We start from the raw sequence: 6,272 nt of genomic DNA on the forward strand, positions 1-6,272 counted from the left end.
TACGGCTGGTAGAATTGACGTTGTGTTGACCAGCCCGTATGTTGCCATTCACCCCAGCCACCCTGGTTGGGGGCATCTTCTTCAATTGAATGTGAATGCTGAACCCAAGCGGAGTTTGAGTAGTCGTGAGTGTCAACTTGTGGAGGACTATCAGCTCCACCATGCTGATCAAAGGCTTGTCCTGCTCCCTCTTCTTCATTTTCCTCTTCATCTTCTTCTTCTTCACTTTCATCGCTTTCATCATCTGCTTCAACAGTCGCAGGAACATTCCCTCTTCGAACAAACTTGTAGATTCTCCGCTCATCACACCAAAAATATCCCATCATAGACAGAGTTTTTGGGCTGAACTCTTTGTCTGATGAAATGGAGGTATACGGGAAGGACGGATGATCAACGTCGGCTGCAGTAAGGACCTCTTGAATAAAAGATCCGTAGGCAAGAGCCGTTCCTCGTCCGGAGTCACGTAGACTGAACATCCTACTGGCAATGTAGTAGGGCCAGTTGATCTTCCGCTTATTTTTCAGAATGTATATGAGATGAACCTCAGCCTGTTCAACTCTGGAGAGACCACCCTTCTTAGGTCGCAGGATGCGTGAGACAATCCACTGGAGAATCCGTTCTCCTGTTTTCAGCTTGTCGGCAGTGACAGTTCGTGGGAACGCATCACTGTTCACAATTTGATCAGGGTAGGGTCGTTTCAGCATGTCGTTCAACGCACTCTTAAACTCGTAACCCTCTATTGGGTGAGAGTCAGTTACCTCAGCTAGAGGATTTTTAGCAGCATCCAATGACATATCAAAATATTGGTTCCAAACATTTGACTTAAACGATACCTTTCTCGTGCCGATCCTGGAGTGAAACTTGTGCCCACGAAATTTGTCATGGAGACAGGCGTAGAACACGCGGACAAGGTCTTCACTATATTTGGCATTGCATTCCAGGAATTTGACAATGTCGTGGTACTGCAGCAGAGACATGATTTCCACGAGATGCATGCGTTCTGCAGTGAGTTTGTAGAATGCATGCTGCCTCACAACTCCTCTTTTGCCAATATCTTTGTTGAAGGATTCGACGAGAGCCAGTGGAACTAGCGATACAGCGGAGATGGGTAGAGATGCGGCGGATTATTCCCGTGATCTCTTACCGGTAGGTCTGCGGGATGTGGAAGCCATTTGAACAGATTTGAAGCTTAGTGTGTGTGGGTAGAGAGTGAAGCTTGGTGAGGGTTTTTGAGAATGATTTTGCAAGAGAGAGGTTTTCCCTTTTTGTAGATGAGGATTTAGGGTTTTGGGAAGAGGAAAGATCAAGGGACAATAGACACTAGGTAGATACAACTTACAAGGTAGTGGGAAGTTTGAAATGTAAATGCACACTTGATGGGAATTTTGAATGTAGATGCATGAGAAGTTTGAAGGTTTTCTGGAGAAAAATAGAATTTTTGAGCGATGCGTCGACCATACCTCTGCATGTGTCGACGCATACTGTTTGATTTTTGAAAAACACAAAAAAAAATTAAGTGTGCGTCGACCATTGCCCTGTTACGGTCGACTCATACAGGCAAAATTTCCAGTTTTTCACTTTTCTGCATATACGCTCACATGTTTGATGCATAATTAGAATGTCACACAACAATAAACATCCAAAGAGATACATCATATATATATATATATACAATATTATTATGTAGTGCAGCTATTTAACCATGAAAATTTGGAGAGAGAGAGAGAGAGAGAGAGAGAGAGAAAGGAGCAGTATCACCTCGATGCCGGAGTAACTTGATGAACAATAAACTTGTGCTTGCAACAACATCAACTTGTTAGAAGTACAAGATTATAGTCTTAAATGGAATAAGATAAAACGAGCAATTTATAATGCCCGTTCCAAAATATCGAGAATACCAAGTTCTCGGCGGATATGAAAGAAAGGTTCAGTAGCTAGCGGCTTTGTGAAGATGTCCGCTAGTTGATTTTCAGTGTTAACATGTTCAAATACAATATCACCTTTCTCTACATGATCCCGAAGAAAGTGGTGTCGAATTTCGATATGTTTGGTGCGAGAATGCAACACAGGATTTTTGGTAAGATTAATGGCACTTGTATTGTCACAAAAAATGGGAATACGTTCAAGTTTGAGGTTAAAATCCAATAGTTGTTGCTTAATCCATAGGATTTGAGCACAACAACTACCGGCGGCAACGTATTCCGCTTCGGCGGTTGACAAAGCAACTGAAACCTGTTTCTTGCTATGCCAACTGACCAAAGAATTTGAAAATAAGTGACAAGTGCCACTGGTGCTTTTCCTATCATATTTGCAACCGGCAAAATCGGAATCGGAGAAACCTACCAATGAGCAATCATTACCTTTGGAATACCATAATCCATACTTCGGAGTACCGGATAGGTATCGAAGTATTCGTTTGACAGCTTTTAGATGGGATTCCTTGGGACATGATTGATATCTTGCGCACATACACACGCTAAACATAATGTCGGGACGAGAAGCAGTAAGATAGAGAAGTGATCCAATCATACCTCTATACCTTTTTACCTCTACATTCTTACCGCTTTCATCTTTGTTCAAGCTTGTACATGTTGGCATGGGGGTGTCAATGGCCTTAGCTTTTGCCATGTCAAATCTCTTGATAAGGTCCAAACAGTACTTTGTTTGACTCACGAATGTTCCTTCTTTGAGTTTTTTAATTTGCAAACCGAGAAAGTATGTGAGCTCCCCCATCATACTCATCTCGAATTCACCCTGCATAAGATCTGAAAACTCTCTCACAAGATTCATGTTAGTAGACCCAAATATAATATCGTCTACATAAATTTGTACTAATATCAAGTGCTTTCCTTGACGTTTAATGAAGAGAGTTGTGTCAACCTTTCCTCTTGAGTAACCTTGATCGAGTAAAAATTTACTTAGTCGCTCATACCAAGCTCTAGGAGCTTGTTTGAGACCATATAAAGCCCTTTTTAGTTTATAAACATGATCAGGATACTCATGAGATTCAAAACCCGAAGGTTGTGCGATGTATACCTCTTCATTTATGTGACCGTTAAGGAACACACTCTTAACGTCCATTTGGAATAGTTTAAAGTCTTTCGCACAAGCGAAGGCAAGGAGAAGGCGTATAGCCTCGAGTCGGGCAACCGGCGCATAAGTTTCCTCATAGTCGATGCCTTCCTCTTGGTTATACCCTTGCGCGACTAAACGCGCCTTGTTACGGGTTATTACCCCATTTTCGTCCAGCTTGTTCCTAAACACCCATCGGGTGCCGATTACTCGATGATCTCGCGGAGGGGGGACAAGGTCCCAAACCTCATTTCTAGTGAACTGATTAAGTTCCTCCTGCATTGACAAAAACCAGTGTTCATCGAGTAGGGCTTCTTTAGGGTTTTTAGGTTCCATTTGCGAAACGAAAGCGAAGTGATAACATAAATTACTTAGCTTCGATCGAGTTGTAACACCCTTTGAGATATCTCCGAGAATGTTGTCAATTGGATGGTCTTTGGAAGACTTCCAAGCTTGAGGGAGATCATCGTTTGAAGGCGGATGAGCTACCTCGGTTTCCTTATGGTGTACATCTTTATCCTCCTCAATTTTGACTTCGTAGGGTTGATCAATCCTCGGCTCGCCACCTTTGAGTATGTCTTCCGTAGATATACTTGCACCATGAACAACACTACCCTTTCCGACGTTTCTCGGATTGGATTCATCAAAAGTGACATGTACAGACTCTTCCACAGCAAGTAATCGTTTATTATATATTCTATATGCTTTACTCGATTGAGAGTATCCGAGGAAGATACCTTCGTCGGCCTTGGAGTCGAATTTGCCCAAGTTTTCCTTTCCATTATTTAATACAAAACATTTGCAACCAAAAACATGTAAGTGAGAGATATTTGGCTTTCGCCCTTTTAACAGCTCATACGGTGTTTTATTTAGAATGGGGCGAATGAGCACCCTATTCAAAACATAACACGCCGTACTAATGGCGTCGGCCCAAAAATATTTCGGTAAACCACTTTCGTTAATCATTGTTCTTCCCAATTCTTCCAAAATTCGATTTTTACGCTCCACAACCCCATTTTGTTGAGGAGTACGTGGAGCGGAGAAGTTATGATCGATACCATGGTTACCGCAATATTCTTCAAATAAATGATTTTCGAACTCACCCCCATGGTTGCTTCTAATTGAAACAATGTTTGTATTTAATTTATTTTGGGAACGCTTAGCAAACCTTTCAAAGGCGGCGAACGTATCGCTCTTGCTTACTAAAAAGATAGTCCAACAAAATCTAGAAAAGTCGTCCACTATTACGAAACCGTAATAGTTTCCTCCTAGACTTTTAATCCTAGATGGCCCAAATAAGTCCATATGAAGAAGTTCGAGAGGTCTCGTTGTTGAAACTATATTTTTGGATTTAAAAGAGATCCTCGTTTGCTTCCCTTTTTGACAAGCATCACAAAGGTGATCCTTGGTGAACTTTATTTTGGGGAGACCTAAGACTAGATCTTTTGAGACTACTTTATTTAGTAAGTCAAAATTAACATGTGCTAAACGCATATGCCATAACCATGAATCTTCACTCATTGTTACAAGGCATTTGTCACTTGTTAATGATACTTCATTCAAATCTAACATATAGACATTATTCACACGCAGACCATTAAACATACTCTTCTTATCATCATTATGTACAATTTTGCAACAATCTTTTGAAAACGATACATTGTATCCTTTGTCACATAATTGACTGATGCTAAGTAGATTGTGTTTAAGACCTTCGACAAGCAATACATCAGAAATAGTAGTGGAAGAAGGATTACCTACACTACCTTTACCAAGTATTGTTCCACGGTTGTTGTCACCATAGGTTACATATCCTTTCTTCTTAGCCACGAAGTCAATAAAGAGTGATACGTCTCCTGACATGTGCCTTGAGCATCCACTGTCGAGAACCCATCTTCTCTCGATAGTCTCGAGGCATTGTACCTATGGAAATGCAATTAACACGAGAAGGTACCCAATGGCTTATTGGGTCCTGAATGGTGAGGAACGAAATGGTTGCATTTGGGCAGCCATTGATAAATGCCTTTAGGTACTAAAAATCTCCTAAACCTATATTTAGCAATGGAGTGGCCTTTCTTGCAACAATAAAGACAAGAGAAATTTACATTTTGATTGCCTTTGCTATCTTCATCCTTTATAACATATTTATATTTTTGATATGGATTAACCATACTTTTTCGAAAGTTTGATTTATCGATAGCAAAGGTAATCTTGGGCTCAAGAGCCTTGTCAAGTTTGGCCTTTAGGTTTCTTACCTCACCTTGCCAAATATAACAAGTATCACACCCAAAGTTGATCATCCTACTTCTAAGGTCCTCACAACCTGCTTTTGTGCTTTCTACTATAGAAGCTTTAAGTGCCTCAAGTTTCCTTTTGGATTCTCGAATTTTTTTGTTCCAAATGAGTAAAAAATTTGTTATTTGAGGCAAGCCTTTTAAAGGCCTCTTTAGCTTCACAGTGTAAAGTATCAAATGCAGTTTGTAATTCATGATGAGACATACTAGAGGATTTTTCATATTTAGCATGTCGTACCTGTTTCTTTTTGTTCTTTTGATGAGCAGAGAGACATAGGTTTGCATTTTCATCTTCATCACTAGAACTTTCATCATCGGAGGAGTCGCTATCGCTTTCCCAAGCTATGTATGCTCTCCTTGGCTTTGATGATTTCTTGTGTGATTTGTATGATTCCTTTTCCTTTGTCTTCTTATTCATCGGACAGTCCGGTTTGTAATGACCGGGCTTTCCACACGTATAGCACGACCCTCTAGTCATTTTACCTTTTGAGTCATCATTTTTAGAGTACCTAGATTGTTTCCGGAAGTTTACCAAGTTCTTCTCGGAATGTTGGATGCCGTTCTTTCTCACGTAACGATTGTAGCGTTTAACGAACAACCCCATATCTTCACTCTTGTCCTCTTCTTCTTCGTCGCTCGAGGAATAATCACTTTGCTCTTTTGCTTGAGACTTCGAGGAGGAAGTCTTTAGAGCTATAGATTTCTTTTCACTCACCTTTGCTTTGTCCTTCTTTTCTTTCTTTTCGTGTTGTTCTAGGCTCAAGAGTACTTGTTCGTGCTCTTGTAGTTTGCCAAATAATTCTGTCAAGTCTAATGTGGTAAGATCATTTGCTTCTTTGATGGCGGTCACTTTCGGCAGCCATTCCCTGTTAAGACATCTCAAGATCTTATTAGTAGCAACATCAT

Source organism: Lathyrus oleraceus, chromosome 2, assembly GCF_024323335.1.
Source record: "Lathyrus oleraceus cultivar Zhongwan6 chromosome 2, CAAS_Psat_ZW6_1.0, whole genome shotgun sequence".
Lineage (NCBI taxonomy): Eukaryota > Viridiplantae > Streptophyta > Magnoliopsida > Fabales > Fabaceae > Lathyrus > Lathyrus oleraceus.